This window comes from Pinus tabuliformis, chromosome 1_2, assembly GCF_031772625.1.
Source record: "Pinus tabuliformis cultivar Carrire ecotype Pingquan chromosome 1_2, CPIR1, whole genome shotgun sequence".
NCBI lineage: Eukaryota > Viridiplantae > Streptophyta > Pinopsida > Pinales > Pinaceae > Pinus > Pinus tabuliformis.
In genome coordinates, this window is record NC_142298.1 from 13,071,561 (window position 1) to 13,086,707 (window position 15,147).

Genomic DNA, 15,147 nt, shown 5'->3' on the forward strand with positions numbered 1-15,147 from the left:
GCTTCAATGGGAAGGCCTAAAGGAGGAGAGAATAGAGAGAAAATTACTCTGTTGAGATTATCCCTGATCAGGTCTGAAGATCCTTGTGCTTCCAACACTCCCCCCATTACAGGAAACCCTTGTTTCCTTGAGCTTTGATGTTATTTCACTACTTGAGATATCTTTGTATGAGTCATGGAAGGAGCCTTTTGAAGACTTGGGATTGGACGGATTTGGAGGACAGTTCCGCTTGGAGCCAGCGAGAGGAAGATTCAGGTGATATCATTCATTGGTTTGTTTTAGTTATCTACAATAAAGAAACATTTGTCTTGTTCCCAATGTAGAAATTTTGAATAATATGACACATATTCACAGAGATTATCCTGATTATACACTTATAAGCGGAACATGCATAATACATAACCTCCTCTACGTCGATCATCAATTTACATAAGTAGAAACATTCACAGGTGCACATAGAAGCATCAATCAAACTCATTAACACAGTATGTATCCCGGGGAAAGCATCTCGCTAAAAACCCCACACTATCTGTATATTAATGATTGAGAACATGTAACATTACAAAGTAAAATGCTTATCACAAGAAATCTAGTACCAGCTCCACCTATTACACACAATACAACTCAAATCTGATCTCCAAATCTATTCCACTGCTTGCCTGCCTCTCCAGCTCAATACCTACTCAAGAACTGATGAGAATGGTTTACCAAACTCGTATTTGACCTGAAAATAATAACTCACACTGTGTTGGACGTGAGCATAGGCTACAATTCTTGGTATTGGCCAATTCATTGGCATACTCAATCCCTCTGATTGTGCAAATCATCATGCACATCTATAGTCACAACTGATAGCAATCTGATCCTCTAACACCTGTCCCTGCTGAACTGAACATGCACTGACATGAAACTAAGCTAACTGATGTATTCTATAGTTGCATTATGAGTTAATAACTTGTGAATTAATTAATAACTAATTCACCCAACTCATCTCTAGTCTATTGATCATTTAAACTAAATACAACTAGTTTAACAAAGCTAAACTGAACACAACTCCATCAACTGCACCTCCAGTCCACTAAACTCAACTCAAGTTCTAATTGAAGTCCTGCATGCAAATATTAGTCATCCCACAAGTAACCACGTATTTCCTTCTAGGATCTGCATTTACCACATCCGTAGCTCATCCTAAAGTGCTCCAAGAGAATAAGACAAAGTTTATAGTCTAAATATTATTATGAGACAATAATATTTGACTTTTCTATTTTTGACAGCCAGTCTAAAAATAGACTTTGATCACTCATACTGTGATCACTCATACTGTGGTCACCCATACTGTGATCACTCATACTGTGATCACCCATACTGTGATCACCCATACTGTGATCATCCCTGCTGGGATCAAAAATAGAACTTGTGCCATAATTTGCCTGCGGGCCCACTTAGTGAAGGCGACGCCTTTCCAGTAAGCTCCATCATTTTGTTGCATTCTCAACAAGCATTTCTTGTTGTACACTTTTCAACACTCCCTCTCAACAAGAAAGGCTTCCTCTCAAACCCGATCCTGTAACTCTGGAATGTTCTCCATGCAACACATCTGGCTGGTCCACTTGCTCTGTCATCAAAGTCTCTGACTGCTATTGCCTCCGTCGACTGAAAACTCTGCATCTTTGTGCTCTTCAGTATCTGACTACTCTAGCCTCTGTCACTTTGATCTCTGACTGCATCTGTGTTGTTGCTAGTTCTATCTCCCAGCATTGCATCCGCACTGCACCTCCCAACTGACCTCCCTGTTGGGTTAGAAACACCCTCTGATGCTGAAGCTCTACCTGCTGCTGACAAGTGCTCCCTCTCTGACATCTGCACTACTGCAACATCTCCATGCATCTTGCACCATTGCACACCTCTCTGTGCCACCTAACACTGTGCAAAACACTTGTACCTCTCGCATTGCTGCAGCCTGCTAGCTATGCGTTGTCCTGGGATTCCCTACACTGTTGCTCTCTCTGCTGCTCCATCCACATCTGTCTCTACCCAATCAGTCAATTCTTGCTACTACACATCGGGGCTCCCGTAGCAAGGTCTCATCCAAGAGGTTGGGTACCTCAAGGATCCTGCCCTCCTCCTTGGGACGATCAATCCACATCACCCCACCTCCTACCTGGAGGTATGGCTGCATGCGATCCCTCAGCCCACTTGGCTCGAATTTTACCCCTACTGGAGGTCTCTGGATGAGTAGATGTCTCTACTCGATCACCACTCATCTTCCCTTGTTGTGGCTGCTCCACAACCTCCTGAAGTTGTTGCACCAATCATGGCTCCTCCACAATTGTCTGAGACTTCTTCTGGCTTTGCATGTTGAGAGGTAATATACCCTCCCTCTCAACCACCAAGTCTCCATCAGTTGCCTCGCTGCTCAAGGCTTTGCATGCATCTTGAACCTCAAGAGCATACAGGTTCTTGACCTGTGAACCAATCTGCTTCACCTGTCTAGTGATGATGTGTCTAAGGAAAACCTTTACCTTACTGAAGACTACATCATAGTCTCTGTCTTCCAGCATCACGATCGACACCAAGTTTCTCTTCAGTCCTGGTACATACTTGACATCGGTCAAGGTAAGGCGAGCTCCATGCTCCCTCTGAAAAATAACCGTGCCTACACCTGAGACACTATACTTCTCATCATTACCCATCGCTATGAGTATCTGGAGATCTTTCTCCTCCAAAGTACTGAACAAAATTTTGTCACCAGTCATGTGGAAAGAAGCTCCACTGTCAAGAAACCAACCACTTCCCACCATGGATGAAACCATGCATGCGAAGAGTGTGAAATCCAACTCAAACTGTGAAGCAAGTGCCTCACCTTCAGATCCTTCCCCGGATCCCTTCTTGGACTTCTTCTTTGGGAAATTAGTAACATAATGACCCAACTCATGACAACGAAAGCATCTCACCTTCGCCTTGTCAACCTTCTTCCCATCATTGGAAGAACTGGATTGGAAAGAGAAACCTTCCCCTTCCCCTTCTTTTCCTTACTCGCTAAGGCACAGTTCTCCTCATCCTGCATGGATGAAGAACCGTCTCTGGTGCACCGTCTAATCTCCTCCTGCATCAAATTTCTCCCTTCCATTCACCGAGTCCTGGTAGCTATGCCAACTCTTAGGAAGGTCAAGGAGTCCTAGACTCACCATCCTCATCCGACAGTCACCTCAACACTTCCTAGTTCATCCCGGCATTGGGTGAACTTCGTGAGATACTGGGGCATACTGTCTCCATTCTCATACTAAATGTTTCTGAGTTTTATCTCTTGCTTTGGAATTAAATTCGAATTCCACCAGCTCAAAACTCAACCACTTTTGATCAAGCATTCGTGAGAACAAAGTATTTCTTGTACAAAGATCGACTGTATGGGCATTCACCGGATATCTCACCTTCCAAAAGAAGGATGAATCCAGAGGCTACCTGGCCCGATTACTACTCTTCCTGAAGAAATAAAACATAAACACTTTCTGAATAATAGATCTAATGATCAATCCTCCCTTGATATCCTGTAAAAATCTCTTCTACAAATCAAGCTGCTCCGATACCATGTAGAAATTTTTTCTACAAATCATCTAGCTTTGATACCATGTAGAAATTTTGAATAATATGACACATATTCACAAAGATTATCTTGATTATACACTTATAAGCGGAAAATGCATAATACAGAACCTCCTCTAAGTTGATCATCAATTTACAGAAGCAGAAACATTCACAGGCGCACATAGAAGCATCAATCAAACTCATTAACACAGTATGTATCCCGGGGAAAGCATCTCGCTAAAAACCCCACACTATCTATATATTAATGATTGAGAACATGTAACATTACAAAGTACAATGCTTATCACAAGAAATCCAGTACCAGATCCACCTGTTACACACAATACAACTCAGATCTGATCTCCAAATCTATTCCACTGATTTCCTGCCTCTCCAGCTCAATACTTGCTCAAGAACTGATGAGAATGGTTTACTAAACTCGCATTTGACCTGCAAATAATCACTCAAACTATGTTGGACATGAGCACAGGCTACAATTCTTGGTATTGGCCAATTCATTGGCATACTCAATCCCTCTGATTGTGCAAATCATCATGCATAGCTATAGTCACAACTGATAGTAATCTGATCCTCTAACACCTGTCCCTGCTGAACTGAACATGCACTGACATGCAACTAAGTTAACTGATGTATTCTATAGTTGAATTATGAGTTAATAACTTGTGAATTAATTAATAACTAATTCACCCAACTCATCTCTAGTCTATTGATTAGTTAGACTAAATACAACTAGTTTAACAAAGCTAAACTGAACACAACTCCATCAACTGCACCTCCAGTCCACTAAACTCAACTCACTTGAGTTCTAACTGAAGTCCTGCATGCAAATATTAGTCATCCCATAGGTAACCATGTATTTCCTTCTGGGATCTGCATGTACCACATCTGTAGCTCATCCTGAAGTGCTCCAAGAGAATAAGACAAAGTTTATAGTCTAAATATTATTATGAGACAATAATATTTGACTTTTCTATTTTTGACAGCTAGTCTAAAAATAGACTTTGATCACTCATACTGTGATCACTCATACTGTGGTCACGCATACTGTGGTCACCCATACTGTGATCACTCATACTGTGATCACCCATACTGTGATCACCCATATTGTGATCATCCCTGCTGGGATCAAAAATAGAACTTGCACCATAATTTGCCTGCGGGCCCACTTAGTGAAGGCGACTCCTTTCCACTAAGCTCCATCATCTTGTTGCATTCTCAACTAGCATTTCTTGTTGCACACTTTTCAACACCCAAAATCAATCTTCTTCATGCATATGATGTTAATGTTATGGTTTATGTATGAATATCTATTTCAATTGTATAACTAAGTACCTTTCAATATGTTATGAAGTTGATTTCTATATGATACTTGGTCCATATATTTCTATGCTTCTTTGAATCGGTTGTTTTGCAGGTCTAAGGATCAAAAGGAACTCCAAGAGGGTTTGGACCTTGGCTGGATCTACCCGAACGAAGGACCCCCAGGTGCACCTCTCTTCATGTAGTTTGCTTATTTAAGTATCATGGCTATGTGGAATGCTTGTTTTTTAATGTAGATAACCCCCGCTCTGCTAAGGTGTTGACCCAAAAACCTAGGGGACTTTGTCCCTCAACAGAATTGACGACTCCACTAGGGAAAACAGTATCATTGTTCCTAGTTTTGGTTATTTTAAGCCAATTAAGGCTCAACCATAGTTGTTCTTGCTGTAACTGGTTTGTCTGTTCTTGTAGGAACTTAGACTTCAAGTCTGAGTAGTTTCTTCAGACCCACTTTTTGCTTTTTCTTGTGAACTATTATATACGCAGTTTTGTCAGGTTGCAGTAGCGTATGTACGCAAGTTTCCCCATATGAACCCACGTATACGCAAGTTTCTTTGGGCTGAGTCGCATATACACGCAACTATGTATTGACACAGTCGTGTATACCATAATTTTCCAAGATTTTGTCAAATCTTTTTGTTTCTGAGGATTTCTGGTCTGAGGGTTTCCTAAGCAGCCAATTTTTGTTGTCAGCCTTTGGTTTTGCAACAAGTTTCCGGTTTCAAATTCTCTCTTATTGTGGAAAGTTTTGGTCTTGTTTTTGGTTTGTCACAAGTGTCATCATTTGTGTTTGAGCACACGAGATTTATTTCTAAAAATCTTGGTTGTTCTGGTCTTCCAGAGCAGAAATATTGGTTTCAATATTTGTGACAAACTTTATCTTTGTGATCTTCTTGCTTTGTGTCAAAACTGCATCTTGTGGCCATTTTCTTTTCTCGCTTTTTGAAAGTTGTTGACTGACGATTTTGAAAATTGTCTTTCTTGTCACCAAGCTCTTTTTTTTTGTTTTTTGGTTGTTAAGGGCATCTTGAAACACTTATTTTGTTGAGTTGTCACCCATTTTGATTTGATAACTTGCAGTGTTTTTGTTGCCTATTGTTCGGTCTCAAAGTTTTCAATAGTATTTGGAGCACTTTTGAAAAGCTGTTTTTTGTTTTTGCTTTTGAAGAAAACTTCTTGAAAACTTGGTTTTTTCTTTCTTTTGCCTTGTTTTGATTTGGTTTCTTTTTGTGAGTGAAAGTGCATTTTATTTGTCTTGAGGTTTTCTTTTAGTGTTTGGACGAAAATTAGCATTAGCAACTTATATTTTATCTGAACATTTTAAGTGGCTAATTAGAAGCAATAAACAAGTTACTTTCATTCTTTGCTTTAGAGTAGTCTTAAGTTTTTTGCATCAGCATATACTCATTGCATTACGATATTTTGTGCATCTTTTAGGGCATTCATAGTTTTTGTTAGTTTTTGTGAGTGTGAAACTTGTTAAAAAAAAGAAAAGAAAAATTTATTGCTTTCTTAGAAGTTCCTTAGAACCTGGTAGAAATTTCTTTCATCAAAGAATAAAATGATTGCATTTGCATATAGTTTGGTTTTTATTAATTTCTTCTGTGTCAGAAAACACCACAAGTTTCATTGTCATTTATCCTTTGACTTAAGAACAGCCCATTTAAAAACAAGTGCTAACTAAAATATACTAGAACTTTTTTATATTGTCAATCTAGACACACCAACAAGTTTTAGGATATTTAGGGCTTTGGATTAGGCGAGTAGAGAGAAAACTTTCCAAGGCCATTTTAAACTGTCAAACATAGAAGTCTGAATAATGAGTGCAAATCCAATAGTGTTAGGAGACTAGGAAAGCTCTGGATCTAGGAGTTAGGCATGAGGGTTTTTGAGGATAAGAAAGAGAGATACCCCCTCTTCTACTTGTCGGATCCTACCTCAAGACTGTTCCACCTGGCTTCTGACATGAGTTGGTAACCTTAGTTGCTTCTCCTAGGGATCTACACAGGTGGATGCGGAGGGGAATCTCGTGGCACCTGAGGTCGACATTGTATCACTCTCAGCAGTACTTCTGGAGGGCACCCTTGCGAACCTTGGGGACTTGCACCGGCACAAGTTGTTGTTTGGAGGCCAACGTAACTTCCTCTGATACCTTCGGTGGTAGGCCTGGGCCATCATTATACTAGACTATCTTCGGAATGCCATAATTCACTTTCTTGTATTTTGGTGTCCGATCCTCATCACCCGGAGTAGAAATACTTGAAAGTCATTTGACTGGTTGATATATTTTAGGGACTTTTTTTAGTGTGTGATCTATGCTCTTAATTGATCTAGCTTTCATTTTTTCTTCAGTCTTTAATTAGATCTTAATAAAAAATTCAAAGTGGCTGACTGGTCGCCTAGATGGTCTGAAGACTTCGTGGTCTTTCACCACCTAGTTTAGAGCCTTCTCCTAGAAGGCGCAGAGGAAATACTGCCAGTGGGTTTCACCTGGTGGCAGCTGACGCATCGGGGATTGATCCTCTGCTAGGGGGAATTCATGTACAAGATAGGCCTAGTACTACCACAGAGCCAGAGAGGAACACTCCAGTTCTCTCTCGAGTCCTCTTCCAGTCGGAAGATAACATTGAGGTAGAAGAACTCTCAGAGCCATTAGTAGTTCCGACTTCTCCTCTGCCTTTTGATCATCCAGACGTAGTAGTATACATTGGGACTCTGACACATAGACCTTCAAGTCCAAGTCACATCACACACATCCCTTTGATTACCACTGCTAGGAGCATGGCATCCACCGCAAGTGTTACAGTCACATAGACTCCTATATCAGTACAAGGGGGAGGAACCATTTCCATCCCTTCTACATCTTTATTTGGGTCTACTTCCATTCCGTCAACGAGTGGAAGTTCCCAAGCACATGCATCCAGTTCTGGGTTCTTCCCGTTTGGCACCCAGTCACAGGGTGTTCCGTTAATTCCATTCAGTGCCTCCACATCTATGATGAGTGGATTGGCTTCATTTTAGGGTTTTTCTTTTGGAAGTGGTCATATGCCACATTCCAACCCGATGATAGGATCTATGCCTTTTTCTTCTATAGGTCAAGGCAGTAATCCCTTTCAAGGTTGGACTAACCCTGCGGTTAGTGGCATAGGAACTAGGAATCCACTTTTTGGCCAACAAGGGAATACGCCGTACTCCACAGTTAGTTCATTTCGAAGTATTCCTCCTTTAGCTACCGCTTGGAATCCTTATCAAGGGTTATCGACTCCTTATAATGCTTTAGGAGGGAACTTCGCTGGTTTTGGAGGTGTTTCGGCTGGAGTTGGTCAAACTCTGAGTTTTGCTGGACCACAAGGGTCACCTTTTGGTTCAATGGGTTCTGCTAGTTACTTCGGGCAGCCTGGTGCCTTTCAAAATCCAGGCCAATCTTTTCAGAACTTTGGGAACTCCGCCCAATCTGGGTGGAATCCCCAAGGTCCTCCTAGGCTTCCTTTTCTGGCAATGTTGAATTTTCCAGATCTCATGAAATTAACAAATGATCCAATCAAATACAATCCGGCCTGGCCTTCGGTCCCAACCAAACTCCCTTCAGACATTCCAAAGTTTGAGGGGAAGGGTGGTGAAGACCCGGGCAACCATGTAACCACATTCCATTTGTGGTTCTCATCAAACTCCCTCATTAATGACTCGGTTAGGTTGAGACTTTTTCAATGCACCTTAACTAGCAATGTAGCAAAGTGGTATATAGAGTTGCCAGGGGGCAGCTTTATATCTTTCGCTGATTTGGCTAACATTTTTCTAAACCATTTCTAGTTGCCCATTCGTTATGATGCTGGAACTGAACTTCTGGCCAATTTCCGTCAAGATACAGTAACTCACATTTCTTATCATATTCAGGAATGGAGACAGAGAAAGAGGCTCATTAAAGCTGAAATTCTACCTGAATACCATCTCAAATGATTCTTGAAATTGTTACAACCTGAGATTTCCAAGGATGTCTCTCTGTCCGGAGTCTATTCTGAAGAGCAAGTTATTTTTTAGGCCCAGCAGTTAGAATTGATTTACTCTCAGTCTAGGATTCTTCAGAAAATCTTTCCTGATGCTCCTGGGACTAAGGTTGATATAGCCAAATCGAAGCCAGGTCCTCATGTGGATTGTATCGTTGGATTGATAGACACCAATGCATTGAACTTGTTGAGTCAATTGCAGCAGTTGTCTTTACAAACTGCTCTTACCAATCAGGTCACATCATCTAACTCTTTGCCTTCCTAACCCTCTTCCATTAATGTTGTCCAAACTTCCAACCCTAAGGAAAATCAAAATTCCAATGGGAAGAAGAAAGGACGAGGTAAGAAGAAGAGTCAAGATGGGAAAGCTGACACAAACAAATCTGGCAATAGTGTTGGTGAGGGTGGAAAGTAGTCCAAAAAGAAAGTTAAGTTTCCATGCAAGTTATGCACTGGAGACCATTTGACTCATCTCTGCCCCAAAATTCAAGACGCTTAGCACTTTTTAGTGCAGCAAGGGTCTTCTAGCTCTCAAGCTGTGTTAACCAACCCTTTTCCCCAAGGGTAGCAGTTGCTTGCTGGCGCAAATTCAAATCCTGGTACCTCTGCAGGGGGCAACCAGGAAGGGGATAAATCATCGAATGTTTTCATGATGGGTTCTAATGTTAATGTGGCCACTCGATCATGTGATTATGGTGAAACTGAAACATCCAAGGAAAAACCTACTCCCAGAACTGTCGACCCACTTCATATTGAGCGACTCTCTGTCGAGAATATACCTCGGATACCGAAAGGTTCCGCTAAACGTGCGACTATCAACCCTAATGCTAGGGCTACCCAGAATTACTCCATTGTTGAGGATCTGGCCCAGAGTCCATGTGCTATGTCTGCTTTAGAGGTCCTCCAATCGTGTCCATCTCAACGAAGTGCTTTGCTTTCAACAATAGGGGTGGTTGATCAAAATAATTCCTTAGAGCTCACTTTTGACATGCTTAATGTCAAAAAGTGACTTCCTCATCATATGGCTTTTCAAATCAAGTCTACTTATCGAAAAAATAATATTTTTTGAATAGTTGTAGATGAGGGAGCTTTCACATCTGTAATGTCTATATCATGTTAGAAGGCCATTGGATCTCCTTCATTTGTTCCTTCACCTACCCTCTTGACAGCATTTTATGGGTATTCTCATAGGCTACATGGGATTATCCTGGCCTTTCCTATATGTGTTGGAGTAAAGGTCGTTAATATCAAAGTAGAAGTCATTGATGCTAACCTAGAGTACAATCTCTTCTTAGGAAGGAATTGGATCTGTTAGCGCTTGAGATTTCACCCTAGGATGAGGAAGGTAAACCTTCAAGGCAACATCAAACCATTTCACCTCGTAGCTAGCCCTACGGGGTATGAGAAGGCTCTCTCCGGTCTATCTAGGCAAATTTTCAATGGGGTGAGATGACCAACAAGTTAACACTGATATTAGGCTAGTAAACTGTTTGGGAAGGTTGATTTAAAGTTTTTTGGGTTTTTGGTGGCAATTGGAGGGAGTGCAATTCAGGGTGCGGGGATTGAGCTCAGTTTTTGCAGGTGGGTCTTTGGGGCAAGGTAGGAGTTTGTGCTGATGCCTTTAGCTGAGATGGATGATCAAGGAAGAAAAATGAGAAGCTAAAGAGGGCAAACAATGACTTTGAATCCTCTCTAGACAGTGGAAAACATAAACATTAAACAAATTTGAAAGCTGAGCATGGCAAGCATGAATTCAAACTTTATCACTTCATTTGTTTAATAAGCTGTAGTAAAGAAAGAGATGGAACACATAAACACACTTACGATTACAATAAGAGAACACACCATCAACACAAGAGTCCACAAGAATCCCAATGATGTCTGCAAAACCCTAGTCTTCCTTTTCCTCAAATTGCAGAGATACAAGTAAAATATACAATAGGAGCTTCTCCCTCAAGAGTCCAACCATGAAAATGAGCAAGAGAAGGCATAATATAGATGATCTAACTCCTTTCCCCACCTCTAGGGGTCGAGCTCAGCTTCCTAGGAGCTGTTTCAACTAATTCTAAACTGAGCACTAGATAATAGGCAGTCAAAACAACTTGCCTCTAAACTTAGGAAACCTATCCATGCATTAAATATTTACCATTTACATCAAAGAATCTTCTAGAAGTGTTCAAGGAGAGTAAAAGTATCTAAGTGCCATGAAAATTACACAAAAATCCATCATTTACATGCCTCAAAAGTCAACCAAGATGAAAACAGTGTTTTGCTGGCCGAACTGGTCAAAACAGGCAAATTTCCCTGACAGGTCGTGCACATCACTCTGACTGGTCGCGCACATTCACAGCTCTGTTTGAGGGCCTTCTCGGTGTCAAAATCATGTGCAAGATAGCTCGTTGGAAAGGTATGCGAGTCTAATTTCCAACCCCATTGGAATTTCTGACTTTGGAGTTGATTTGACCCCTCAAAAGTCATTTCTCCCAAGACAGCTTTCTGCAACTCAAAATAGGGGCAGAAAGTCAAAAATTGCATGTATTTTGAGCTTTTGGAAGCCCAAATCTCCATAAAATCTGAAACCCATCCATAGGAAAGTGTATTTTTGCATGAAAATTCCAAAAATGCAAAGTTTTCCCCGTTCTGAGTTGCCCCCATGTATGGTCGCACGCGGGGTGAGACCAGTCAAATGGCCAAAACCTGTAAAATTCCCAAAAATGCCAAAACTGCCTCAAAACTCTCAAAATTTCTTGGGTTTGCTGCTAGGAGGATGCTAATGAGTATCATGGTGAGTGAGAGAGGCCTTGGCCAAGATACAGAGTGGGTTGGTCTTCTTCTTCCTCTTGTGGGCCTCAGATAACCTCCTTTGGAAAATCTTCATTTTTGCCTTGCAAACATGCATCCTCGCCCAATAATGATTCTTCATGTTCCGTAGCAGCCTCTTGTCGTGGTTGGCTTTCTCCAACAGCCTCTCCAAGTGAGCATTCTCCTGAATGAGCAAATACTCTTGGTCAGCAGGCAATGGGTCACCGGGCCTCCTACGGTTCAAAGTTCGATCACTGCGGATCCTCCATAGCTCATCAAGTTCTTTTTCCTCTTCTAATTGTTTGGTGCGCTGTTCCAGATAAGTGATGGTCCATTGAGCCATTTGGAGCTTTTGCTACAACAAGCGGTTTTTCGCCTCTCTCTGTCGGATGATCTCATGCAAATCTGAAGTGGGGGAGCGAGCATCAAGATCAATGATGTCAACCTGTGTGTCACCGGCTCTCTCCTCCTCTGTCATGGGTTATTTTCCCTCCCGTACTGCTGATGGAGAATGCAAGGCCCCTTCCACCTGGTGTGGCGATAACACTCGCTGACCTGTAGATGTGATGGCAAGACCCCTTCCACCTGCTGTGGAGAAAGTGCTCGTCGAGCTGCTGCAAACAAGGTCCTGTGACCTCTCTGGTAGGTGACCTGAGGTGAGGAAGCAACCTGTCTCGGAACAATGATCTCGGGCTGGTGAGATGGACCTCCCTCCTCATAAATGACCTCTGGCTCTGGGTGTGGCTGTGGTGGCACTGTAAAGAACTCATGAGAAATGAAGTCTGCCCATGGAATGCCCTGCTGACTCAACTGATGGGAAACAATGAGATGAATGAGACCATGATGGCACAAACTCCTATACTGCTGAGCTGGGGACCGACTCTGAAACACGGACACCATCCTCTGAATTTCCTGGAAGAAGAAAACTGGGATGTTCATCATCCTCACTCGGGTAAAGTGCATCAACATGCGAATGTGATAAGAGAAGACCTGTGAAAATCTCCCCTCACATGTGAAGTAATGCATGATAAGCCGCATGATCGGAGCATACTCCCCCCGGAGGAATCTGAAAGGAAAGAACCCCGACAAGTGGCTCATGAATGCTGGCCTGACATATGGCTCAAAATAAACATAATCCAGCATTTTGCGCTTGGGCCACACCTCACCCACATTTGGTATCCCGGTAGCCTCTGAAATCACCTCCGGAGATAGCACAAAATTCACCCCTGCAAGAGTGACCTGCCCATCATGAAGGTGCAAAAAAAATAAGCGGGCCAACTCCCTGTGGTGCTGAATCTGGGCAAGCCTCTCACAGAACTGAAAACATGACATATAACGGAAATAATTCACTGCCAAAGGGCAAGCCTGTAATTCTGCTAAAGATGTGGGCTCTTCTCTCTTATGGTGACCACCTTTGCCACCCCTACGAGGCCTCTGATGTACCTCAACCTCTGTGGAAGAAGACCGGTCATCACCTTGCTCATAGGTTTCAGTGGTTGACATGGTGCTTTTGAGCAAAGTGGAGAAAATAGATAAAGTAAACTGCCGCCCTTGCCTGCAAAAATACTGAGTTGTATGCTCGATCAATTTAGCAAGCAAGAGGGCGATTGAGCAAATTTGAAGTGGTTTTGTGGAAGACAGTTTGACTAGTCGCGCACGGGCTTTGACTGGTCGCGCACAGCCTGACTGGTTGCGCCCGTTAGGAATTAACACTGCGGAGGAGCTGTTGACTGGTCGCACACTGCCCAACTGGTCGCGCACAGCTCCTGAGTGGTCGCGCACCTGAAAATGACCCAAATTCTCTGCAATTCACCTCCTTTCGCCTTCTTCGCCCTCTCACTCTTCTTTGCAAGCTCTTAGATGCACAATGAGGGTGTTTTAGAGGGAATTTGACTCTTTATAAGCCCAATTTGAAAAAATTTACTTACCAAACACACTTTCAAATGTTTTGTTTTGACATTCTCTTTAACACTGTTTTGAGTTTTCTTTGTCCTGAATTTGACTTTTTGGGTGCTTTAACTCCGTTCTTTTTGCAGGTTGACCATCTGATGGACTCTAGTGAGGAGACCAGGGTTATTTCCTTATTTTTTGCAAAATTGACATGACCTTGGTTTTAAAAACATGGTTTTTAAATCCAAGGTATAAATGAGCTGTACCTGATGAAAATATCCATGAAACATATTTACATACCTCCTTCCGGCTTGCTGGGGACCCATGGACCTCTGGCTCATGATCTTGCAATGACATTTGACTGAAACCCTAGACCTAAGACTTTGGACTTCAAGACAAAACAAAACAAGCGTGACACAAGTTCATTAACTGATATGACCTGATCTAGCAAAGCCAAGAAGGGAACAAGGACCAGCTCCTCCATCAGTTTTATGGCATGCCTAATGGAATGCAAAATTGACATCGATGAGACACCTACTTATGCATATGCAAAGAGTTTTTTGATCACTGATGGAGGGCATCATGACCGACACTAAAAAGATCTACGAGATGGATTTCGTTGTTTCGAATTTGTTTCGTGTTATTTGATTTCCTTATGAGGGGAAAATTGTTAAGGTTGATCAATTGGATTATTCTCCAATTGATCCTTGAGCAACTTCGGATTCTACTATTCCCTTAGTGGATAACCCTCGTCCCCCTACTGAGAATCTGGGAGTTGGGATGTATTCTTCATTGATGGGCACATTTGATTTTCCCTCTCTTATTGCTAGAATCAATGTCATTTCATCATCCAAGGAGTCTTCACGAGAAGAGTTCCTCCAAACTCATTATTTTTTAGACCCTTGGACCTTGCCTTTGCCTACAACCACATTAGATGAAGGACAAGTCAGTGAAATTGCATTTCCTGTGTCCGCAGCAGAGCTTAGATATCAGTTTATCGTCAACTCTGCAGACAAACATTCTACTCCTTTCTCTGAAGAGGAGTTAGATGGTGATGTGGCCCCAGCTTGGACCCTTGATTCTACCTCCACTATGGACTGCTTAGATACAATTTTACCATCGGAAGAAGTGATCTTAGAACGGATGACTGGTGTAGCTCGACCTTGGGGAGACTTACACCATCGTTCATATTTTCTTCCCCCATTGCGAGAGGTCAAGTCTAGGTTTTCCAATCTACTCACTAGTGATGTTTGTACAGTTTCAAACCCTTTGGCTCTAGCACACATTCGTGATAAAGGTAACATGTCAGTCATTTCAAAAACCGTATCAATAAACATCTCTAGGAACCCTAGCATGATAGAAAATGTCTTCATCGGAGTCGAGTGTTCCCCTGAAGAAATTCAATTTTACACTGACCTCTTCAAAGAGTTTCGAGATGTATTTTCTTGGTATTATGAAGAAATTCTTGGTATTGATCCATCCATCGTTTAGCATGAGATCAAGATGTATGAAAACGCTAAGCCGA